General features: G+C 47.3%; 1 protein-coding gene across 2 annotated transcripts in view; it reads left to right on the forward strand.

Moving 5' to 3' along the window:
• The window catches only part of PADI2 (peptidyl arginine deiminase 2), a 651199-nt gene that overhangs the window by 213433 nt on the left and 411235 nt on the right, over positions 1–26531 (forward strand). The gene's annotated exons all lie outside the window — the stretch shown is intronic.

Below are 26531 nucleotides of genomic sequence, written 5' to 3' on the forward strand. Positions count from 1 at the left end.
CTAGACCCTTTGCTCCTCCAGGCCACCACCTTCCCTCTCTTTAGCTGCTCCTATCCCTGCACCCACAGTAGTGTGGGTTGAGGTGGCACCACAGCTGTCCCAGGCACAGAGAACACAGACAAAACTAGCTGAGTAGTACAATGGGTAGGGCGGACGTGGTTACAATCCCCACCACCATCTGTGATCCCTTGAACATCCACCTAGCCTGTGACATTATCTGCCCGAGTTTCTGCATAGTTTGCAGAAAAGCCTGACGAGGGAACCAGAGTAATTCAGGGCTGCACCAAAAGCTTTCCATGTGGGAGCTCTTGTTCAGTCCTGAGCAACCTAGCACAGTGTGGCCCAGAAATAAATATCAGCAGAACCCATGGACCCAAGTCTCAGTACTATGCAGCCCAGCCCAGTGAGGGCTCAGAAGTGCCACCCAGGAAACACCTCAGCCCCAAATTTTGTCTAATGTGCACTTTTAGCTTTCCAACAAGTGATACTAGAGGCCCTGAGCAGCTGTGTGACCGTGGGCAAGTTACTCCATCTCTCTGAGCCTCACCTGAGAAATGACCTGGAAGGAGGCCTGATGAAGTAGTGGCAGACTGGGAGCTTAGTGCAAAGAGTGTCCCCTAAAATAAAGGCAGGCATGGCACAGGTCTGCGGGCAGTTGTATCATGGGACAGGGCAACATGGAATGTCTTGGGGGGTATTTGGGGACTTCTTACCCTCTGACTGTGTCCAAAAGAAGGCTAAGAAGGAAACATGTGGGATTCTTTCCCTTAGGGGCAGGGGTGTGGATCAGGTCAGTCACCCCCTAAAGACTCCAATGCCCACTAAGCAAGGACCCCAGCTGGCAGAACTGCGGGCATTAGTTTCAAAGGACAAAGAAGAGGAGGCAGCTTCCAGCCATGCCTCAAGAGACCCAGGTTGGAGACCAAAAAGCTATTAGAGTGGCTGGGTCTCAGCAAACCTGGCTCTTCTCTGCCCACCATGCCCAGAGCCTCTGGAGTAAAAAAAAAAAAAAAAAAAAAAAAGCCTGGAAAAGGGACAGGCCTGCTGTGGTACCATGAGATTTGGAGGGTGTCTGACTGGCCTTCTCTGAGCTATATGGCCTCAGGCAGCTCAAAGGTCTGCAGCCTCAAAGATGGAATCTAAATGTCAACACTGCCCAGCTTGCAGGCTTGCAAAAGACCCACCCAGAAAAAGACTCAGCTGTGTTTTGGAAATTGTCAAGCACCTTCCTTAAGAGAAGATACAGATCTTTTGAGTCCCCAAGGGCCCCCGACCCTGAAGAGGGCTCAAGGGCATGAATGCAGGCTTTGCATGTGGGAATCTTGGCTTCAATCCCTTGCACCTCATGGTCCCTGGAGCACTTGTGGGCGTGCCCTCCTCCCCCCAAAGTCTTCAAGGACCCTTACCAGATAGCAGAGGCCAGGTCACTAGTGATGAAAGAAGAAAACTGACTCCCAACCAGCCCCTCCTCTCCTGCTGCCTTTTCTACCTCCTCTTGCTTCCTATATCCAGACATGACCCATGGGTGTCCCCAACAGTGGTATCAAGGTGGAAATCTGGAATCCTGACTCCCAGTAGTAGCGTTAGCTCCTTCTGCCACTCAACCTGGGTGACTCTGGAAGTTATTAACTCTCTCTGACATGGCTCTGCTTCTGGGAACTGTTTGAAGCTAAAAGTTGCCACTCTACCCCACCCCACCCCCAATGCACACACACACACATATGTACACTCACATAAATGCATACATACACAGGTAATGCAGGGAAAGAAAACAAATAGCCTCATAGTAGTACTTGTATGCCAAGACTGAGGACACAAGTCCATGCAAACAACAAACAATCTCAGCCTCTCCATGTCCCACCAGACCACCTCACCCAATACAGGCAGGGAGGAAGTAGAAAGGGCTGAGATGCATGATTTGCAGGCTGGATCGTTGAATTCAATTCCTGGCACTGTTTTGCTCCTTGAGTCCTGCTGGGAGCAACCCCCAAGTATGGCCAGATGTAGCCACACACACACCCTCCCTTCAGTGAGCATCCCAACACATTGACTACTGCGTAGGGAAGGAACCATGAACTCAGTGACAGCCCAACAGTTCAAAGCAAGTTTCTCAATGTTCAGCGTCCCCTTTCATGCTAGAAGGCTTGCATATACTGCTTGGCCTTTCTGTGCTTCTTGGCTGTTCAACAAGACTCACAAGAGTGAAGCTTCCCTCCTAGGGCGCTGTTGGGGGTCTTCCTATGAGTCCCCAGATGCTTGACTTGAGCAAGTGTCCATTGTGTACCAAGTGGTCAACCAATGACAGAGGCTGCCTCCTAAATCACTGAGTTCTCAGGGCCGGAGAGATAGCACGGAGGTAAGACGTTTGCTTTGCATACAGGAGGACAGTGGTTCGAATCCATGCATCCCATATGGTCCCCCGAGCCTGCCAAGAGAGATCTCTGAGCGTAGAGCCAGGAGTAACCCTGAGCACTGCCGGGTGTGACCCAAAAATACAAAAAAATAAAAATAAAAATAAAAATAAATCACTGAGCTCTCTGTCCCCAGAGGTAATCAAGTGAAGGCTGATCTGCTACCTGTCTGAGAGTCACCGCCAAGATTGCCTGGGTGACCTTCCATAGGCTTCTAATTGTGAGCCAGGCAATCACACCTGTAACATGCATTTCTCCCTCCTAAGGGGACCAAAGAGGATGGGGCAGGAAAGAAATTCACTATGGGAAGGAGCATGGAGCACAGTTGGAGATCACAGAGAGAAGTGAGGAAAGAGCACTCACTGCTCTGGTCACAGTGTGACCCTTCTTACACTCTGGCCTTGTACCTCTGCTTCCCCAGTGGGAAAAGGATGCAGTCAACCTACATCTGCTTCAAAGCCACAAGAGAATTCACACCAAACTCTGGTGTAGACAAGTTCATGTACCCAGCAGGGGTTCCTCTAAATACCCCCTCAACACATGCACTCACCCACAGTTGTCCATGAGGGTCCCTCACTGTCACAGAGATTTCCAGCTGAGTCTTCCTCAGCTCAAGCCCTCAAGTTGAGTTGGAAAGGGGCATCCCCAAACCTCTCTTATACCTGGGAGGGAGGGAGCCCAAAAATGTCACTTTTGCCGGCCCACCCCTGCCACAGACACACACAGTGTCTTTCGGTGGAATCTCCTCTGACACAACAAACAACAGCAAAGATTCAGAGCCCAAACACTGACCTGGAGTGTGTGTGGTTCAATCTGACCTGAGGGCAAGAAGGGTCCGTGTCAGCAGCAACAGGCCACAGGCAGGCCCCGGGAAAGGAAGGGTCCCTCTGTCGCAGCAGCTGGCAGGGCAGGCTGGAGCCTACGGTCGGGTACACTGGCACCTGCACTAGGTGTGCACAAGACCCAGGTGTGTGAGTCACTTACCTGCCAGACCTGCTGAGCAGGCGGGCGGGAAGGAGGCGGCCCTGGCAGCCCACAAGAAGGGCTGGACTGAGCTAAATCCCGAAGACTGTGCAGGCTGGGCCACTGTCAGTGAGTCCAAGAGGACCAGGAAGTGGTCAGAGGGAGAAGGGAGGGAGGTTAGATGCAAAGATGAAGACCTCCAAAGTTAAGTGATCTTGGGGATAGGGTGCAGGGCAGAAGTAGGGACTTCTTCACCAGAGAAAAAAAGAAAGGAGCACATTCTTTCTTTGAGCCTCAGTTTCCCTCATGAGCCTGGGGAATAATAATAGTCCCTGTAGAACTATTTCTTTTTTTATTTTTTAAGGGGGGTTAGTTTTTGGGTCACACCTGGCGGCGCTCAGGGACTCAGGGGTTACTCCTGGCTCTGTGCTCAGAAATCGCTCCTGGCAGGCACGTGGGACCATATGGGGTGCCAGGATTCAAACCACCGTCCTGGATCCGCGCTCAGGGGTTACTCCTGGCTCTATGCTCAGAAGTCGCTCCTGGCAGGCTCAGGGGACCATATAGGATGCCGGGATTCGAACCACTAACCTTCTGCCTGCAAGGCAAACACTTTACCTCCATGCTATCTCTTCAGCCTCAACAGAACTATTTCTTATGAGAAATAAATTTCTTTTATTTGTTTGTTTAGGCCTCCCAAGTTACACTAGGAGGTCTGAAAGCCCTACCTATGAGTCTTGATCACTCGGCTGATGGTCCTAAAGTGCTGGGAAGATCCTAGCCACACCCAGAAATTCTGGGGGCCCCCAGGGCTACATCTGGCAATGCTTGAGGGATCATATGGTGCTGGGAATTAAACTCAGTTGCTTACCAGGCATACACCCTAACTGTGCTATAGTATCTCCCATATACTGTGCTATCTTGATTTAGATATCAAGAAAGGCGTAGGCGGCCTGGTTCCCAGAAGGCAGAGAGAAACACCTCTCTAGGGAGGTTGACAAGCTCAAGACTGCCCTTTTTGCTTGTTTATTCTTAGTTAAACATCTCTGATTTTAGCCAAATGTTCTCTTAGTTAATGCAGAACTTTGTTGTTTAAACCTAAAAAAGAAGAAAACTCAACTTGACCCCAAACACTTAATTCTGCCTTTCCCTCATGCCCCTGAGAGCACAGAATGGACTCACCAAACTCCTGCCCTCAAGACACACACACACAGCATTTTGCATGAGCTTGCTTTAGGTTTCATGCCAAAGCCTATCCAAGGTCCTGGCTCACTTCTGCTATATGACACTGGCAATAAAGTATCAAGTTCTTTGAAAGGTGGAACAAACACCATCCCTCACTCAAATCTGGCTCATCTGTTATTTTTGTAAATAAAGCTTTATTAAAACAAGGACTGGAGCCATAGTACAGCAGGAAGGGCATTTGCCTTGTATACATCCAACCTGGGTTCAATCTCAGGCATCCCATATGGTCCTCCTAGTCATATAGGAATGATTCCTGAGCATACACCCAGGAATAACCCTTGAGCACAGCTAGGTGTGGCCTAAACCCCCCCCAAATGTTTTATTGAAACAGGCATAAAATTATGAGTGTGTTGTCCATGGTTGCATTGGAAAGCAAAACTGAATCATGACAGAGACTCTGGGGCTTATAAAAGTCAAAAATATTCACTCTCTGGCTCTTTAAAGAGAAAATGGCCAGGAGCCAGAGTGATACCACTTGCACATTTGCCTTGTACCTGGAAAGGCAACACAGGACAAATCCTGGCATCCCATATAGTCTCCTGAGCCTGTCAGGAGCAACTTCTGAGCATAGAACCAGAAGTAAATCCTGAGTGTCACCCAAAAACCAAGAGAGAGGAGAGAGAGAGAGAGAGAGAGAGAGAGAGAGAGAGAGAGAGAGAGAGAGAGAGAGAGAGAGAGAGAGGCCAGCACCTCTAACAAAGTGGCACCAAAGAAGATGAAGGTGATGGCAATGATAGTGAAGATTTTCCTGGTCTTTGATTTGTATCCACTAAAATCCTCTCCCTGCATAACTTCATATAAAACTTCTGTGGTTGCTCCTTTTGGTAGAGAGGGAAATAAGTTTCTGAGAAGTAAGTACTTGACCCAGGGTAGTACAGAAAGAATATATTTATTTTGAAATCAGGATGGTAGAAACCAAAGCCTCTGGCTCCACCAGTCCCTCACTTGAACACACAGGCCTAGAGCACAGAATTTATCATATTCTTGAAGAACTGAGATTTCAGCCCCAGCAGGAAAGACTTTCAGACTTATTCTTTGCATTCCCACTTGGGAGACTGTAGGTGCTGCCTTGGTCTGAGTCCTGGTTCCTCCATTAGCTGTAAAGGAAGGAAGGAAGATGAAGTGAGACTATGCAGGTCAAGATTAGCTCATAGAACAACCTCCATATTAGGTGGAGTTTCCTTGTCACTATCGTTAGGTCTTAGAAAACTAAGTAAAGAGGAAGAAAGTAAGAAAGCTTGGGGGAGGCAGTGATGCAAAGGTTTATAATACATATTTGGCATGCAGGAAACTCAGATTTAATCCCCAACACTACCTAATCACCTCCCCAGCACTGTTGAAGAGCACCTCCTTCCCCCATTAATACCTGAGCATCACTGGATATGGTCCAAAAGCAAAAACAAACCAGTGAGGACCATAGAGAATACCCCTAGCATCTGGCCAGCAGAAATTAGGAACAACCACCAAGAGTGATTCCCTTCTACAGAGGAAGAAGGGAGGAGAGGCTCCCAGTTCCCAGGTACTGTCCAGGTTCAGGACCATGGAACAGGCTTGGCAGGCACGGATCAGCCCAGAGTTCAGTCCCCAGCACGACAATAAAAAGAAAGATATCAATAAAATGAAATACTGTTCAATCCCACCTCCCTTGCTGGCAATTCAGCACCTTCCCTTGACTAAGCAGAGAGGCCACTGCAGGCTGTTTTCACTTCCCACTGTCCCACCCCATCGGCCAAGAAGGGCACATCCCACTGTCAGAGGGAGCAAAGCTGATAGTGAGGAATATGGGAGTGGCCAGAGCCATGTTTGCTGTTTTCCTCTGTAACCTGGATTAGCTTCTGACATCTCCTGAAGGGTGGAAAGTCCCCTGGAACTTCCCCTCCTGTCATTTTGGGGCATGCCCCCACTCTTTGCCTCTTCCCATCCCTACCTCTTCCAAGAGCCAGTGGGGAGGCTAGAGAGTTGAGAAGGAAATAGAGATCAGGAAAATCTTATTCAATGCACATTTGCTTCCTTCCTTCCTTCTTTCTTTCTTTCTTTCTTTCTTTCTTTCTTTCTTTCTTTCTTTCTTTCTTTCTTTCTTTCTTTCTTTCTTTCTTTCTTTCTTTCTTTCTTTCTTTCTTTCTTTTTCTTTCTTTCTTTCTTTCTTTCTTTCTTTCTTTCTTTCTTTCTTTCTTTCTTTCTTTCTTTCTTTTTTTTGGTTTTACTCCTGGCTATGCACTCAGAAATCGCCCCTGACTTGGGGGGACCATATGGGACGCCGGGGGATCGAACCGCGGTCCATCCTACGTTAGCGCTTGCAAGGCAGACACCTTACCTCTAGCGCCACCTTCCCGGCCCCTCTTTCTCTCTCTCTCTCTCTCTCTCTCTCTCTCTCTCTCTCTCTCTCTCTCTCTCTCTCTTCTTTCTTTCTTTCCTTCCTTCCTTTCTTTCTCTTCTTTCTCTCTCTTTCTTCTCTCTTCTTTCTTTCTTCTTTCTTTCTTCTTTCTTTCTTTCTTTCCTATTTTCTTTCTTCCTTTCTCTTTATTTCTTTTTCTTTCTTGCTTGCTTCTTTCTTTCTCCTGGTAGTACTCAGGAGACCATATGGGATGCTGAAGATCCAACTGGGTCAATCACATGCAAGACAAATTTTCTACCCGATATACCATGGCTCCAGCCTCCTTTGATCCTTTCTTTTTTTTTTTTTTTTTTTTTTTTTTTTTTTTTTTTTTTTTTTTTTTTTTTGGTTTTTGGGCCACACCCTGTGACGCTCAGGGGTTACTCCTGGCTATGCGCTCAGAAGTTGCTCCTGGCTTCTTGGGGGACCATATGGGACGCCGGGGGATCGAACCTCGGTCCGTCCTAGGCTAGCGCAGGCAAGGCAGGCACCTTACCTCCAGCGCCACCGCCCGGCCCCTTTGATCCTTTCTTCATCACTCTTGTTGGGGGGGGGGGGCACATCCATCAGTGCTGTGTAAGGAGGTGCATGCAGTGGTAGCAACTGAAACCCAGAACCTCACACATGCTAGGCATGTGCTATGTTCTTCAACCTCTGCTTCCGCTTTTTTTGTCTCTGATCAAAGCAATCTTGCTTCTCCATGAGCCACAGAAGTGTGCACAGCCAAAGTCTGGCTTCTCTAGTGGGAGTACAGACCCCTGACATTACCATGGAGCACAGTACTCACCCACAGGCACTTAATTAGTCCCTGATCTGGTGTCCCAAAGACCTCCCTTCTCCTAGTTGTAGCCGCCTGCTCTGTCCTCTGCCAGCTCCATAGGACTTCCCAGGAACAGAGACAGAACTAGTGTATGTCAGAATGACTACACCCTGAAGAGCTCAGGGGTTACTGCCATCTCCTTGCTCCCTAACATCCCTGACTACTAGCAGCCTTCAAGTGGCTGCCTGCTTGCCAAGGATTGAACTGGGTGTCCTGCATGCAAGCATACTTTGAGCTGTCTGCTGGAAACAGAACTGTATGCTTATGTTGTTGTTGGTGGTGCTGCTGCTGCTACTGCTGCTGCTATAATGTTCAAGGGCCACATGCTACCAGGGATTGAACCAGGTCTCAACAGACCAGGCTAGAGTCACTCCCAGTCTTGATGCTAAACTTTACTTCAGCACCAATATCAATATCTGCACCACGAGGCCAGAGCAATAGCACAGCTGTCGGGTGTTTGTCTTGCATGCTGCTGACTCAAGTCGGACCCAGGTTCTATCCCTGGCATCCCATAGGGTCCTCCAAGTCTATCAGGAGTGATTTCTGAGTGCAGAGCCAGAAGTAATCCCTGAGCACTGCCGGATGTGCCAAAAAAAAAAATTTTGCACCAGATAGATGAAATTAGGTCCTTGCCCCTTGTCCCCATGTTTTTTTGAGTGTGTGTAAATTTTGTTTTTTGTTTTTGTTTTGGGGTGACACCCAGCAGCACTCATGGGTTCTCCTGGCTCTGAGCTCAGAAATTGCTCCTGGCAGGCTCGGGGGACCATATGGGATGCCAGGATTTGAACCATTGTCCATCCTGGATCAACTACGTGCAAGGCAAACACCCTACCGATGTGCTATCTCTCTGGCCCCGTGCCCCCATGTTTATTACCAATTTCCCACCTCCTCTACACACAGAGCATGAAGATGCTCAGTCAAGGCCCAATGGCTGAAGCAATAGTATAGACTAGAGGGTACGGTGCTTGCCTTGCGCCCTTGATTGCAATCACCATATGGTGCCCTGAGCCTACCAGGAATAATCCCGGAGTGCAAAGCTAGGAGTAAAGTCTGAACCCACTTCTCAGTAAGAAAGCTGAGTTTTAGAGACATGCAGATATCTGGCTAGATTGTGGCTTGACCTCACACAGCAGGGGTTAGGGAAGGGACCTGCTTTAATGAGCAGCCTAAAAAGGAGAAAAGGGAAGAAACTCAGGGTACAAGCAGCTGTGAGTTCTAGAGCAGCTATGGACACTCTCTCCTCCTGTTCTTCTAAGTCAACTGACCCCTGACATACTGATCTCTGGAACCGAACAAGATGCTTGTACTCTGTAGAGGGACCAGAGTGTTAGCACTGCAGGTAGGGTGCTTGCCAATCTGGGTTCAATCCCCTGCATCCCATATGGTCCCCTGAGTCTGCCAGGAAGATTTCTGAGCAAGGAACCAGGAGTAATGCCTGAGCGCCACCAGCTGTGGCCCAAAAAAACAAAAACAAAATAAAAATGGGTATCTGGTAGAGACCACATACTTCTCTCTCAGAAATAAGAAGCAGAAAGCAAAAAATATCCAGGCAAGCAAAGATTCAAGTAATATCTTGTAGAGTCTACTTAGTTTTAAATTTTCAAATAGGCAGAGCAACGTAGAAAGGTTTTCATTGAGTGTCCTGACTTTTTTTTTTCTTACTAAGACACAGTCTGCCCCACCCAAAAATAATTCCTGTTTCCTTTCTGGTTTTGTGTCTTGTTTTTGGACACACCCAGCAGCACCCAGAGACTGTGCAATCTTGGGGATTGAACCTGGGCCTCATGCGGGCTAAACGTGCTGAGCCCATTGAGCTGTCTCCCCACCCCCTTCCCTTGCTGAGAAATATCCCCACCTTCAGGGAAGGATCCCAGCTGCCAAATTGTCCCCTGTGACCCCCAAATCATGATGTTCACATACCTGACAGCCACCAAGCCTTTTAAATGTGGAGTTGTGAATCTGCTAGTAATAAATACCTAGTACTTTCAACTCTAAAGTTTTCCAGGGGCCTCTGCCACCCCAAGAGGCTGAGGAATTCAGTCCCAAGAAAAAGAGAAAAGAAAGAAGATGATACAAGTGGGGACAGAGAAATACAGGGGTTAAGGCTCTTACTTTGTGTGTAACCAGTCACAGTTTTATCCCAGAACTAAATTTGGTCCCCTGAGCACCTTCAGGAATGATCCCTGAGAAAGAGAAAGGAATAAGAGGCTTGAAAGATAGTTCAGCAGGTTAGGCATTTGCCTTGCATGCAGCCAGAGTGTGATGGGTGTGATCCACTAATTTATATATTTTGTATATTTATATTTAATATATCATATATATTTATTGTATATATTATACTCAGCTTTGAGCAACCCTGAGTGTGGCCCAACCCCCATCAAAGAGAATGGTGTGGGGTGTTGGAGGGTTTTAAATACAAACTGTTCACAAAATGAAAGATAATGTCATTTGCATTTTCTAATAGTCAAAAAATAGAAATCACTCAAATATTTAAGACATGTGAGTGGATACCTCCCCTTCTATAAAAGGGAGTGTATGAGGGTATTTATATACATTATATTATAATGAAATGTTATTCAACGGTTTGTTTTTGGGTTTGGATTTTTTTGTTGTGGTGGTGTTTTTGTTGGCTACATCCAACAGCAGCTCTGTGTTCAGAAATCTCTCCTGCTAGAGACCATAGTGGACGCTGGAGATTGAACCTGGGTCAGCCTCATGTAAGGCAAACACTCTACCTGTTGTGCTCCAGCCCCATATTCAGCATTCTTTTGTTGTTGTTGTTGATGATGATGATGATCATGATCACGATTTTGTTGTTGATTTTTAGAAATACCTAGCAATGCTCTGTCTCTATACTCAGGAATTACTCATGGTGGTGCTCAGGGAACCAAAGTCAGGTTGACCATGCACAAGGCAAGTACCCTACCCTCAGTACCATTGTTCTGGCCCCATTATTCAGCTTTCAAGAGGAAAGATGAATATAAGGAAAGAGAAAGAGCTCATTGGGTTGGAGAATATGCTCTTCATGCAAACTCAGCACACCTTGGTCCCCCAGGACGGAGCCAGCCCTGAGCCAGTAGCCCCTATGGGGAATAGCCCAAAAGTATGAAAACTGCTTAAATCAGAGACAGGCAGAGACAGGAATGTGGCTCAGCAATAGAGTAGTTGTTGGCTTACATAGGAGACCCTGCGTTCAATGGCCAGCACCACACACACACACACACACACACACACACACACACACACACACACACACACACACAATGACACTAATATAAGGGAACTGCTTAAATTAGACCTACCACACTCAATGGTAGAAAACCTCTCTCCAATCTGTCCCCATTTCACCCACACCCAAAAAAATTTCAGCTCCAGAAGGCGCATTGGATGCCACAGTTTCTGGGCAAGTGGGGATTTTGAAGAGATATAGTTGTCTCTTGTGAGCGCTCTGGCATTTAGAAGAAAACTAGAGAAAAACAGTGAGGGCTCAGACCTTTTGCCAGTTCCTCACATCAGTTGGAGATAATGCTGCTGGTACCCTGGAAGAACAGAATTCAGTCTAAGTAATTTATTTCATCTTCTAAACACCCTGCAGGGAGATCTCGTTATGCCCCTGTGAAAGGCTGGAAAGAGGCTCCGAAATGTTAAGTAGCTTGCCAAAGACACACAGCTAGAAAGATTTCAACCTAGGTTTCTTCTTTAAAAAAAAAAAAAAAAACAACTTTATTTATTTATTAATTGATTTACTGATTGGTTTTGGGGCCACACCCAGCAGCGTTCAAGGGTTACTCCTGGCTCTGCACTCAGAAATTGCACCTAGCAGGCTGGGGGACCATGTGGAATGCCGGGAATCAAACAGGGCCCCTCCTGGGTTGGCCACATTTAAGGCAAATGCTCTACCACTGTGCTATCTCTCCAGCCCCTCAACCTAGGTTCTTTCTAAGTTATCTCTTGCTTCTCAACAAAGGGAAGAATGGGGTTAGACCTGCCAATGCTTGGTACTGAAAGTAGGTGTCTAATTCTAACCTTGGGATCTCCTTTATTCTCTCCCAATTACCATGATCCCTTTGACTGTGGTGTGAGCCACAATCTCTGCTGGCCACCATGAACTATGTGCAGCAGAGTGGGACCTCCCATCCCAAACCCATCCTCCTCATCCATCTTTGCAAACAAGATGGATGAAAGCCAGAGGACCTTTTTCCAGAAAGCCTTTGGCCCTGTGTGTTAGGACTGGACCTTAATATCCACATCTTTCAGCCTCAGGGACTGTGGTTCAAGCCCCTCTTCTAGCTAGGATCACAGGTGAGGGCCTGGATCCAACAATCCTCTGTCCAGAGGGGCAGTCCTCTGGTCTCTGGCAACTCCCTGAGCATGCCTTAACATCTCTTTTCTAGACTTAGCAGCAAGACAAATACTGTAGCATGAGTCAGCCCTGTCAGGACCAAGTCTATAATTATAGGACAGATCAAACAAATATAAATTTGAATCCAGCTTTAGCAAGCTATGTGACCTCAGTCAAGTCACTTTGACCTCTTGGCCTCTGAATGCTCCCCTGTAAAATGGGGATAATAACCCTCCACTTTGAGGGCTCTAAGGAGCAAATAAACTTGTTTCTATAAAGCATTTTAGACTCGCAGACTTTAGCAGGCCCATTGATCAAGGTGGACCCTGTGGGCAGTTGCTGTTGCTTTTATTCTTAGATGCTAGAAATATATCTGAGTCCGTGGGCTAAGATGATTTTCACCTTTATATCATTTACGATTTAAGAAGTAAATTAGTTTGTTTCCACCAAAGCGTTTATGTAATTTGTAATTATATGATCTAGGCTGCGCATTTCCCTAGATGTTATCTTGAACCTTACTTAACTGAGTTATAAACTCCACAGAGAAGTAGCATGCCTGTCTGATTCCTGACTACCATCTCCTGGGCTCCACACCTAGGTAGGGTCCAGCACAGAGCAGGGTCTGAATATAAAAATGAATGCCAGAAATGTAAGGTGTCAAAGTGAATCCCATGCAAGTTCCACTTTCATGATTTATTGCCAGGAAAACAGTCAATTGTTCTTTTTGTCAGGGATTATGTGCTCAGGGGAACCCAGAAACCATTCTCAATAATACTCAGCCCAAGCACAGCTAAATTACCCCAATGATGTTCAGGGGGCCATGTGAGTACCCGGATGTACCAGCAGTCAAACCAACCATGTATGTACTCCAAGCCTTTGAGATATCTCCCAAGGTAGCAAATGATCTTTATCTGTTGTTTAACCAGATTCACTGCAAACCTCTGATAAACCAAGTCAATTCACTCAAATGGAGAGAGGAAACCTGCTGTTCGGACCCAGGGTTTTTATGATCCCATCTACATGACTTCCCTAAGTTGAGATGAAGAGGCAAGTTTGGTCATTCCCCTGACTTACGGGGAATGAGAACTTCACAGCTTGTAGAAACTGGGCATCCTCTCTATCCCCTTCATGGTGCCACCAAATTCCCTCTCCAGAGATTTTCTCTAGGTTGTTTTATTGTTGTTATTATTATTATTATTTCCATTTGCAGATGAGGATGCAGATGAGGATGTTAGGTTATACCTTATTTTACCCAAAACAAAGATCATTCCTGATTCCTTTGTATCTATTTGTTTACAATTTGATTTTTGTCTTACATGTAAACCTGGGTGGGACTGGCTCAGGTTAGCCTAAGCTATCTGTACTTACTTTGTCTTTACTGTCCCACATGGGGGTGGTCTCTGTACTCAGTAAAAATGATAGTTCTGGCCGGCAGCTTGCGGGAGATACGAAGTAGAAGACTACCAGACTATACAAGTTTCACCATCAGCCTGGTCTGGATTATTTCATGAGCCACTCTGTTTCAGACTCATTCACCTGTTCACCTGGAGTTGGAGATATTGTGCGTGGGGTGATTTTATAGACATTAATGTTCATAAAGCTTTGTGTCTCACCCACAGTCACAGTTCACACAGGGAGAAAGGCAGGGTTGGAATGGGGAGCTTTCCCTTTGTTCTAGTTTGGATCAGAGCTGGGCAAAGGCCGCTCATCACAGTTATAGCACAGGTGGGGATCCAATGGCTACTGTCAGAGGCAATGTTACTTAATATTGGGAGGCTGGTGGCATTGTGCTTTGTGGATGATCTCTCTCGAAGGCTGGGCCCAAGAAGGTGGATTTAGGGCCTGGAGAGATAGCACAGCGGTGTTTGCCTTGCAAGCAGCCGATCCAGAACCTAAGGTGGTTGGTTCGAATCCCGGTGTCCCATATGGTCCCCTGTGCCTGCCAGGAGCTATTTCTGGGCAGACAGCCAAGTGTAACCCCTGAGCACCGCCGGGTGTGACCCAAAAACAAAAAACAAAAAAACAAAAAAAAAAAGAAGGTGGATTTAGCCCCTCTCCACTACAGGGTACTGGGACCCAGCTGGGTAAACTGAGGCAACTATCTAGGGCAGGAGAGGCAAGGAGACACAGAGCAGGCTCTTGCATCTCTTAGTCATGGTCAGGTCAGCCTCTTGTTCTGAAAGCATGTGGGGCTCTCCCGTGCACACACCTAGGAGGTTCGTTCCATCACGTATAGCCTGTTTGGGCAGTGACGTCACATCCAACATGTGGCAGGTACTCAGGCTGCTCCAAAAGAAGTGTCCCCGAGTGGGCTAGAGCGATAGCACAGCAGGGAGGGAGGGTATTTACCTTATACACAGTCAACCCAGGTTCAATCCATGGCATCCCATATGGTACTTCAAGCCTACCAGAAGTGACTTCTGAGCATAAGGCTGGGAGTAACCATTGAGCACCACTGGGTGTGGCCAGGAAAAAAGTATCCCTGAGACCAGAAAGGTTTTTGTTTTTGTTTTTGGGTCACACCCCATGGTTTTCAGGACTTACTCATAGCTCTGTGCCCAGGAATTACTCCTAACATAATCAGGAGACTAGTAAGGGTGCCAGGGACTGAACCTGGGTCATTTGTGTGCAAGGCAAGCATACTACATCCTGTGTTCTCATTCCAAACCTGAGAACTGGAAATTTTTTTTGTTGTTTGTTTTTGTTTTTGGGTCATCCTGGGGTGTCCACCAAGAAGTTGTCTCGGCAGTTGGAAACTACTCTCTTCCTTTCTCTTCTCTGTGAGGTGGGGCCTATTTTGGGGGGGAGGCACACCCAGTGATGCTCGGGGTTACTCCTGGCTATGTGCTCAGAAATCACTCCTGACTTGGGGGACCATATGGGACACCAGGGGATCGAACCACAGTCTGTCCTGGATAGCGCAGGCAAGGCAGAAGCCTTACTGCTTGCGCCACTGCTCCGGCTCCCAGAAAATTTATTTTTTGAGGGGTTGGTTTGAGAGCCACATCTAGCTCTCAGTGCAGTAATCACTCTTGACAGTCCTCAAGAAATAATATAGGACGCCAGGGACAAGTCTGAGTTAGCTACATGCAAAACAAGTGCCTGATCTGCTGTACTATTGCTCCAGCCCTGAGACCTAAAAAATGTAAAGGCTGTTCACTAACATGTTGGACAGGGCTGCTATGAACTCAAATGTTATAGCACGGGCCTACCATGTGCAAGACATGGTAGTTTGGAGTTTGATCCCCAACCGAGACTAACCACCATCTAATATTGCCTCTTGTTAAAAAGTCCCTCCTAGGAACTGGAGTGATATTACAAAGAGTAGAATGCTGATCCTCGGCTTTCCCTGAGAACCACCAGTAATCTATGAGTGCAGAGCCAGGAGAAACCCCTGAGCATCACTGGGTGTGCCCCCCAATGAGGCCCAGCACTGGGCAAGGGTGATGGAGGTACAGCTGACACAGCAGACATGGTCAGAAGCCCCAGAGCTCAGAGCTCCAGTAAGTAGAAACAAAGATCAGGGAGGAGGATGGGAGATGAAACATCATCTCAGCTTCCTGTCTCCCTGTCTGAGGGCAGAGCTCTGAGTATACCACTGTGAGGTATAGTACAGGGTTGGCGTCCACATCTGGGGGACAGGGCCTGTCATTGCACCCTGGCATCCACCTAGCTCCCACAGTGGCCTCCAAACTCTGGGAGGATAGCAGCTCAGCTGGACTATGTGGGACACTCTCCTGCCACTCAGTGGCCAGCCGAGGAATGAACAGCATTCAGCACTTTAGCATCTCCAGGAAGGCTATGCTCCAGGAAGGAGCCCCAAGGGGTCCAGAGAACCTTCTTAATTCCAAGAGCCAAGCAGGAAGATAGGAAGTGGCCATAGACACACACACACACACACACACGCCCCTAAGTGCCACCTCTCACCCACCCTGAGTAAAGCTTTTTATTCTTCAGACCAAGAAAGTATAACTGAGTCCAGAAGTACTTTATGGGTAGGGAGGAATCAAAAGACATCGTTCAAACTAGAGAAATAGGGCTAGAGAGATAGCCCAAAGGTAGGGCATTTGCCTGGTACATAGCCAATCCAGGACTGAAGGTGGTTCGATTTCCGGTATCTCATATTGTCCCTCAAACCTGCCAGGAGCGATTTCTAAGCACAGAGCCAGGAGTAACCCCTGAGTGCCACTGGGTGTGACCCAAAAAAAAAAAAAAAAAAAAAAACCTAGAGAGATAGCACCAGGGTCAAGACACTTGCCTTGTATTCGGCCGATGCCTGATGCCACAATGATCCTCTGAGCATCTCCAGGAGTGACCCCTGAGAGCACTGATAAGAGCAGGAGGAGGAGGAAAAGGTGAAGGAGAAGAAAAAAGAGGAAGAAGAAGAGGAAGACAAGGAGGAGGAGTTAGGAAGGTGGCATGCGTTTGTGCTGAAGGTCTGAATTCTATCTGCAGCATTGCATAAGCTCTTCAGTACTGTCAGAAGCCATTCGAGCACTAAGAATGGAGTAGCCCTAAAGCACAACAGAATGTGAAGAAGCAGAGCTAAGTTTAAATTGAAAAGCGGGCATGGTCTGCTCTTAAGGTGCTCGTAGTCAGTGAGTCTGGGAAGAAATTCAGTGAATGGGAGAATTCTGAAAACCTCAGGCCTCTGGATCCACCCCTCATTCTGCCCTTGTCCAAGCAGCAAAGACAGAGCTGGATGAACCCCTGGGAATACGCAGACACCACACAGACACCTAGACACACACACAGACACACACACACAGGCACACAGACACACAGGCACACAGACACACACACAGACACACACAGACACATACACACATACACAGACACACACACACAGACACACACACAGACACACACACACACACACACACACACACACACACACACACACACACACACACACACACACACACACACCTGGAGCCCTCTGGAAGGTTCTGGAGAGGAAAGCTGTCTCTAAGAATGAATGATCCGCCTCCCTTTGTGCCTCCTAACCAATGGACACCAAGGCACAACAGTGCCCCCTGCTGGCCACTAGCAAGGCATCTTCCAGATTAAATCCAGGAAGATGAAGACGGCTTAGATAGTTTCACCAATATTCATTCATTCATTCAATATTAACCCAAGCCTCTGCACTGTTCATTAAGACTCCACCATCTGGGTCCATGGAAATAATACAGGGAACAGAATGTTTGACTTACATGCAACCAACTTCAGTTTGATCGCCAGCACCACTTCCTAGAAGCACCACCAGAAATGAATGATCCCAGAACACAACCAGAACCAAAATGGATCCCAAACACAACCAAGTGAGGACCAAACCCACCCCTCCCTCTAAAAATAATCTACAGTTCTGAGTCAGGGAACAGTATAAAAAACTGGAGGACATGCTCTGTATGCCGGAGGCTGGGGTTCAACCTCTGGCATCATACAATCTACCGAGCACTACTGAGGGTGAGCTCTGAGTTTGGGGATCAGTCAGATATTGATGTCCCCTCCTAAACCATTTTATAGTTGTTTGGTTGGATTTAGGGCCACATCCAATGGTGTTCAGGGCTTACTCCTGACTCTACACTCAGAAATCACTCTTGTTGGTGCTCCAGGGACCATATGAGACACCAGAAATCAAACCCAGGTCGGCTACATGCAAGGCAAGCACCTCACCCAATATACATGGGATCAACCCTGATTTGATCCCTAACACCTCATGGTAGCCCTGACTGCCCTGGGTGTGTGCCCTGGAGGTCCCTAGGTCTGAGCATACCAAATCTTCATACCTTCACATGGAATCACTGGTCCAGTTGTCTAAGGATGCCCCTTGAGAGGTACTGCTTGAGAGGCACCCCAAAAATTGGGGGGGAAACCAGAGCAAAAGGACAGCAGGTAAGGCAATTACCTTGCTTGTGGCCATCCCCGCTTTGATTCCCAGCACCCCGTATGTCTCCCCAAATACCAACAGGAGTGGTCCCTGAGCACAGAGCTAACAGTGAGTATTGAGCAGCCACGGGTCTGACTCAGAAACAAAATCAACAAAGAAGAAACAGAAGAAAAAAAATGCTTCATGAGAACACTTCATGGAATAATTTTGTGGAAACACTTCATGGCAGGTGGACAACAGCTGGCCCTGAAGGGCTGAAGTGTAAGCTCTGATCCCCACTGCTATGAGAGATGAGGGTATTTGATTTTAGTGCTGAGGTAGAGGAAGTCTTTCTCTGGAAAGCACAACCCCTTACCTGAATGGGGTCTATACTCCTTTTTCATCTCTTTCTGGGCTTAGGGCAGCGTGTCTGATCTGGAGATAAGGGGAACAGTGCTCTGGACTCCACAGAGGGAAGGAAGTATGAAGTATCAGCTTTGGTTTGTTTCTGTTTGTTTGGGGGCGGCACCTGCAGTGTTCAGCACTGCTCAGGGATTGGGCCAGAGAGATAGCACAGCGGTAGGGCATTTGCCTTGCACACTGCTGACCTAGGACAGATCCGGGTTCAATCCCCAGCAATCCATATTGTCATCCGAGCCTGCCAGGACTGATTTCTGAGTGAGTGCAGATCCAGGAATAACCCCTGAAGGCCACCGGGTGAGGCCCACCCCCCCCAAAAAAAAGGAAATTTGTGCTCAGAGATCACTCCTGGTGGGGCTTGGGGGACTCTGTGATGCTGGAGATCTAACCCAGCATGACTACCTGCAAGGCAAATGCCCTGCCCAATGTACTATCACTCGGGCCCCAGGACTATTAGCTGTCCCCCTGCCAGCTGGCATTTTTTTTAAAAAAGAGATAGGAGAAGCTGGGACATCTCTATGCTAAAGATTGTCTGCTGGGGCCAGAGAGATAGCATGGAGGTAAGGTGTTTGCCTTGCATGCAGAAGGATGGTGGTTCGATTCCCCACATCCTATATGGTCCCCCGAGCCTGCCAGGAGCGATTTCTGAGTGTAGAGCCAGGAGTACCCCCTGAGCGCTGCTGGGTGTGACCCAAAAACCAAAAAGAAGACTGCCTTTCTAGCTGAACAAGGCTTCTCCCCCACAGTGGTCATTCTCTGTCCCTGTCCCCACTACCGCCAACAAAAAGTAGCCTTGGTACAGCAGGAGTAAACATCTTCTGGTTGTCAGAGAGCTGTTTACAATAAAGACAAGCCTGTCCCTGGAATGTGACAAAGGGTATTCACCACATCACAGACACCTGTGGCCACCTCAGGGACAGCACGCTCGCGTGGATAAACACATAGTAGATGACAGTACAGCCAACCCCATTCTGACACGTTCGGAGTGATACAAAAGTTCCAGCCAGGAAGAGAATACAGAGGTAAGGCACTTGTCTCGCACACTGCCAACTCCAGTTCTATCCCTAGTACCAAATATGGTTCTCTGAGCCCAGAGCCAGGAGTAAGCCCTAAACATCCCTTGATGAGGCCCCAAAACAAAACAAAACCAAATGAAAACAAAAATCCTGGGGCCAGGGGCCGGAGAGGTGGCGTTAGAGGTAAGGTGTCTGCCTTGCAAGCGCTAGCCAAGGAAGGACCGTGGTTCGATCCCCCGGCGTACCATATGGTCCCCCCAAGCCAGGGGCAATTTCTGAGCGCTTAGCCAGGAGTAACCCCTGAGCATCAAACGGGTGTGCCCCCCCCCCAAAAAAAAAGAAAAGAAAAGAAAATCCTGGGGCCAGGACGATAGCATAGTGGCAGGGCGTTTGCCTTGCATCTGCCAACCTGGAACAGACCAGGGTTCAATTCCAGCATCCTATATGGTACCCCGAACCTGCCAGGCGCCATTTCCGAGCTCAGAACCAGGAGTAACTCCTGAGCACTACCACCACCATCACTGCCGATGCCGGGTATGCCCCCCACAAATAAAAGAAAACAAAAGTCCTAATATCTAACTTTGAAATAATTTCATCACAGCAAGTTGAAAGCACTAACAATATTCTCTAAAACATACTTTTTGTGGATTTGACTTGGGAAACAGCTCTCAAGGTTCCATTTTGGGATTTCACCCTTGATGCAACAGGGTAAGATGACAACAACCCTGAGACTGCCCTGAGGAAGCATGAAGATATGAGGAGTTGCAGCCTGTGCTCCAGTCAAGCCCCCCTTGATCCCCAGCACAGCCAGCATGGACATGCAGACTTGAGAGGATTCTGCTTGCCTGTCACCCCAGTTTGAAGGTTTCCTAGATTTCTCTCGCTCAGATGTTGAGCGTGAGCTGCCACTGCACCTGTTCAAATTCCTGAGTGTGAGTGCAGAAGAAAGCAGCCACTCTCTGTTGTGAAGTTGTGGGATCCAACAGCCAGAGGGATCCGAATTTCACCTCTACACCATGTCCTCTCTGAGGCCCTGAACTGTGGGTTTTGAGACTAGGCAAACTCTTCGGTGACCTTCAGCAGGACTCAAATTCCATCTTTGTCTTGTTAGAGTAATACAATCTGCTTTAAACACCCCCACCCTTAGGGGTGTGTGTGTGTGTGTGTGTGTGTGTGTGTGTGTGTGTGTGTGTGTGTGTGTTTCTGAGTTTGTGTCACATGAGCTCAAGAATGTGAAACCTTTGTAGGTTACTGAGGAAGAATGAAGGCACAGTGCCGGAAGAGCTTAAAGGGCTAGAATGGATGTTTTACAGGCAGAAGCACTGAGTTAGATTCCCGTCATCTCATAGACCCCAAACACTACCAGGTGTGTTCCCAGAACAAAAATGTGAACACACAAGTCAGACTGCCTAGGCTCTCTTTTTTGGTTTTTGAGCCACACCCCACGGTGCTCAAGAGTTATTCCTGGCTCTGTGCTCATAAGTCGCTTCTGGCAGGCTCAGGGGACCCTATGGAATGCCGGAAATCTAACCCAGGTCCGTCCTGGGTTGGCTGCGTGCAAAGCAAACGCCCTACCACTGTGTTATCTCTCTGGTGCCTCATTTTAGTTCTTAATGAGCTGTGTGACCTCTAGTGGGACACTTGACCTCTGTGTGTGATAAAACAGCAGCAGCAGGGAGCTGTGAAGGTCTATGGAGCACTTCCCACAGAGTTCCTCAAGCTCTACAAGTAGGGGAACTGTACAAGCAGTATGAGGGGCCATGCAAAGGGAAGAAACTGCACCCAGGCAGATGGGGATAAGAACATTTTGTGTCTCATAGCTCTGAGTCAATATCCAAAGTCCTCTTGGGACAGTTTTATTATGAAACTGGGTAAAGAGCAGGGGAAGAACAGTGCAAATGCAAGAACTGGAGTGACAGTATAGCAGGTTGGGTCTTGCGGCAGGCCCAGGCTCCATCCTCAATACCCATATGGATCCACAAGGCCTCCAGGAGTGATCCCTGAGCACAGAACCAAATGTAAGCTATGAGCACTGTCGAGTGTGGCCACAAAAAATAAAGAAATAGAGGCTGAAGAGATAGCATGGAGGTAGGGCATTTGCCTTGCATGCAGAAAAATGGTGGTTAGAATCCCAGCATCCCTGAGCCTGCCAGGCATGATTTCTGAGTGTAGAGCCAGGAGTAACCCATGAGCACTGCCGGGTGTGATCCCCAATAAAACAAAAATAAATAAGAAGGGCCCGGAGAGATAGCACAGCGGTGCTTGCCTTGCAAGCAGCCGATCCAGAACCTAAGGTGGTTGGTTCGAATCCCGGTGTCCCATATGGTCCCCCATGCCTGCCAGGAGCTATTTCTGAGCAGACAGCCAGGAGTAACCCCTGAGCACCGGGTGTGACCCAAAAACCAAATAAATAAATAAATAAATAAATAAATAAATAAATAAATAAATAAAAACTGTGAAAACAAGGGGACTGGAGAGATAGCACAGCAATAGGATATTTGCCTTGCATGCTGTCAATCCAGGATGGACCTGGGTTCGATTCCTGGCATCCCATATGGTTCCTGAGCCTGTCAGGAGCAATTTCTGAGCGCAGAGCCAGGAGTAACCCCTGAGTGTCACCGGGTGTCCCCCCCCCCAAAAAAAAAAAAAAACCTGTCAAAAGAAGCAGCTTTCCTGATTTCTGATCCCCTAGCAGGACAAGTTTAGGATGGCCTGGAGGAACCAGCTTCAGGCACCCCTTTTCTTCACTTTGGGTACCCTCCCCAAAAGCTCCTTTTTTATGAAAACCCCTCCAGGAACTCTCATTTGGGAGGTGGGCAGAGGCAAACCACTAAGAAGAAGACAAGCTTCAGGGTCCTGTCTCTAAACTCTGGCTCTGTCACCAACCCACTAGACTCAAGGCAATGGCCTAGAGCACATTCCTCTTTTATAGCTCTTCCTGACTTTATGAAAAGGTTACAGCCCTGTAAACCCATCCCCAGCTGAAAACACCATCAATCAAACACGCACTTAATCCCACCCCCCACCCCCGAACCAACGAGCATGCAGCTTAGCTTCTCCTGACTTAAACATGCTCAGAACATTCCATTAGCCGCAGCTGGGAGAGCCTCTCACACAAAGCCTATTTTGTCCTAAAGTGCTGACTATCTCCTGTAATTTATTGAATTCCGTGCTGGGGCTGAATGGGAGCTATGGCTCCCGCATCACTGGAGACTCTCCTGCCACCTCTCAGTCGCCTGGAACCAAATCAAAATTCAACATACAGTTTCTACTGCACGCATTTTGCTTTCACACTCTTGTAAAGTCGAAAATTGTATACTGAACTATTGTAAGTCGAGGATAAGGTGGATTGTTGGGCTGGAGTTTACCCAGAAATCTTTTAGGTTTCTGACGGGAATAGCAACAGTGAAGGCAAACCACACACACACACACACACACACACACACACACACACACACACACACACAGAAAATAACATGCACACAAACTTACCTTTTTAGCACTCCAAGCATTGCTATAAAGAAACAGGTTCAGAGAGGCTGTCAATTGCCCATGCTTATTAATCTTTGCGGGGTACCAAACCAGGCTGGGGAAGCACTCAACAAGATGCTCAGGCTATGTCCTCCCCACACCTTATGGGTTCCCCAAGCACTGAAAACAGACCTAGAAGTAGCACCACTGGGTGAGAACTCCAAACAAGCAAAGATAGATCTATGGGGTGGGAGCATAGTACAGTGATTAGGGCACTTGCCTTGCATGTTGCTGACCCAGGTCTGATCCCCAGCATTCTATATGCTCCCCAAGCACCTTTAGAAGTGATTCCTGAGAGCCAGAAATAAGCCCTGAGCACCGCCAGTTATGGCCGATAGATGATAGATAGATAGATAGATAGATAGATAGATAGATAGATAGATAGATAGATAGATAGATAGATAGATAGATAGATAGATAGATAGATGATAGATAGATAGATAGATGATAGATGATAGGTAGGTAGGTAGGTAGGTGGGTAGGTGGGTGGATAGATAAGTGGATGAATGGGTGGGTAGGTGGGTGGATGGATGGACAGATGGATATAGATAGATGGATGGATAGATGATAGATAGATAGATAGATAGATAGATAGATAGATAGATAGATAGATAGATAGATAGATAGATAGATAGATAGATAGATAGATAGATAGATAGATAGATAGATAGATAGGTGGGTGGATAGGTGGGTGGATAGATAAGTGGATGAATGGGTGGATAGGTGGGTGGATAGATAAGTGGATGAATGGGTGGGTAGGTGGGTGGGTGGATGGATGGACAGATGGATATAGATGGATGGATGGATGGATAGATAGATAGTAGATAGATAGATAGATAGATAGATAGATAGATAGATAGATAGATAGATGGAAAGATGGATAGATAGATGAAAAGTGGATGGATGGATAGATAGATAGATAGATAGATAGATAGATAGATAGATAGATAGATAGATAGATAGATAGGTGGGTGGTGGGTGGGTGGATAGGTGGGTGGGTGGATAGATAAGTGGAGGAATGGGTGGGTAGGTGGGTGGATAGATAAGTGGATGAATGGGTGGGTAGGTGGATGGATGGACGAATGAATGGACAGATGGATATAGATAGATGGATGGATGGGTAGATAGATAGATAGATAGATAGATAGATAGATAGATAGATAGATAGATGATAGATAGATAGATAGATAGATAGATAGATAGATAGATAGATAGATAAAAAGACAGGTCCCTGTTTATATGGGGGGAAACATTCCAACACCACCACCCTAAACACTGCCCCTCAAGGTCAGCCCTGATCTCCGGCTGCTGCCCCTGCCCACTTAAAGCTCAAGGGACCCAGAGTGTCTTCATGTTTCTAGGATGGGGTGGGGACAGCCCCTACTCAAACTCTTCACAACAGCAAGGTTCAAAGGGCCCTAACACCCCCACTCAGGCCAAAGCTTCAACCCACCCTTGTCAAGTGAAAGTTAGCACATAGATCCTGCCCCCCATGAGAAGCAGGGCAGCAGGCCAGTCCAGGAACATGACATTGGCACGCTTTCCCTCTGAAGCTGCCTGCTTCAATGGGGTAGGGGAGAAACAGGCATTTACAGGGTTGCTGCATGTGCTTGGCATGCAGTATTTCTAGTTCAATCCCTGATATCACATCCCCTTGGGCTCTGAGCACTGTTGAGGGTGACCCAGGTGGCCACATGCACCACTGAGCCCAAGTACCAAAACTTCAGACAAGGATGCGAGATATAGCACGGCGAGTAGGGTGCTTGCCTTGCACACAGCCAACCTGGGATCAATCCCCAAAATTCCATATGATCCACCAAGATCAACCAGGAGTAATTCCTGGGCACAGAGCCAGGAGTAAAACCCAACACTGTAAAGTAGAAAACAAATCTTCAGGCCAAGTATTGCCCCTGAGCTATATTAGGAAGCTCCATCTAAAAAAATAAAAAGGCAAAAGCAAAGCTTGATCGTTATTAGTCATCAAATAATCATGGTAATAAAAGGAAAAGATAGCAGGCACTCACTAGTGCTTTGGTGTTTATAATATATTAACTCTTGGGGCCAGAGATAGCATGGAGGTAGGGCATTAGCCTCACATGCTGAAGAACAGTGGTTCGAATCCCAGCATCCCATCTGGTTCCCGAACCTGCCAGGAGTGATTTCTGAGTGTAGAGCCAGGAGTAACCTCTGAGCACTGCCAGGTGTGACCCAAAAACCTACATATATATATATATATATATATATATATATATATATATATATATATATATATATATATATATATATACACTCTATTTTTTTTGGATTTTGGGCCATACCTGGTAATTCTCAGGGGTTACTCCTGGCTATGCGCTCAGAAATCTCTCTTGGCTTGGGGGACCATATGGGATGCCAAGGATCAAACCAAGGTCCGTCCTGGGTCAGCTGCATGCAAGGCAAGCACCCTACCACTGCACTACCACTCCAACCCCATTTATTAACTCTTAATTAATCTTATCTCGATTTGGGATCAGAAAGATAGTATAGATGTTAATGTATTAGCCTTGAAAGCAACCAACCTCATCTGATCCCTGGCACCACCTATGGTTACCTCCAACCCCTGCCCTATCCTTTGTGTTCAGGGATTAAGATCCAGAGCAATCTCACACAAAGCCAGAAGTAAGCCCTTGAATACTGCTCAGTGTGGCCTCCAAACCAAAAATAATAAGAAAAGAAAAGAAATCCTGTTTTTTAGGGAAAGAAACTGAGCACAGGAGATAAGGTCACAAGTCCATGACCATGCAGTCAGTGAATATTAAACAGGCACTCCTGGGCCAGCTCTGGGTTGGCTGTATTTTTTGTTTTTTGTTTTTTTTTTTTTTGGTTTGTTTTTGAGAGATGCTTTGGGACACACCCAGCAGTGCTCAGGGGTTGCTCTTGGCTCTGCACTCACGAATCACTTTTTACAGACTTGGGGAACCATATGGGATGCTGAGGATCAAACCCCAGTCAGCCATGTGCAAGACAAATGCTCTACCCACTGTACTATTGCTCCAGTCCCTCTTGAACTAGCTCTGGGCTAGACACTTCAACCATCTTTTTATTAAATGCTCAAACTTGGGGCCAGAATAATAGCACCAGCTGTAGGGCATTTGCCTTGCATGCAACCAACCCAGGACGAACCAGGATTCAATCCCCAACATCCCATATGGTCCCCCAAGCCTGCCAGGAGGATTTCTGAGTGCAGAGCCAAGAGTAACCCCTGAGTGCAGCTGGGTGTGGCCCCAAAACCAAGTCATAATGATGATAATAATAATAACAATAACAATAATAAATACTCAAACTCCCTGACTGCATTATGATGGCCAATTTATAGAAAAGAAAATTGAGCATCAGGTGGACAAATCACAAAGCCCAGATTACAAGTTCCCAACTGTGAAGCACAGGGGGCCTAATCCTAAAGAACAATGGAAGCCTCTTAGTCCCAAGGACTCCCCTGGGTCCCTCAATTCACCCCAGAGGCTGGACCCAGCCTGGCAGATTTGTGGTGCTAATGCGCCC

The sequence above is a fragment of the Suncus etruscus genome, chromosome 4 (genome assembly GCF_024139225.1).
Source record: "Suncus etruscus isolate mSunEtr1 chromosome 4, mSunEtr1.pri.cur, whole genome shotgun sequence".
Lineage (NCBI taxonomy): Eukaryota > Metazoa > Chordata > Mammalia > Eulipotyphla > Soricidae > Suncus > Suncus etruscus.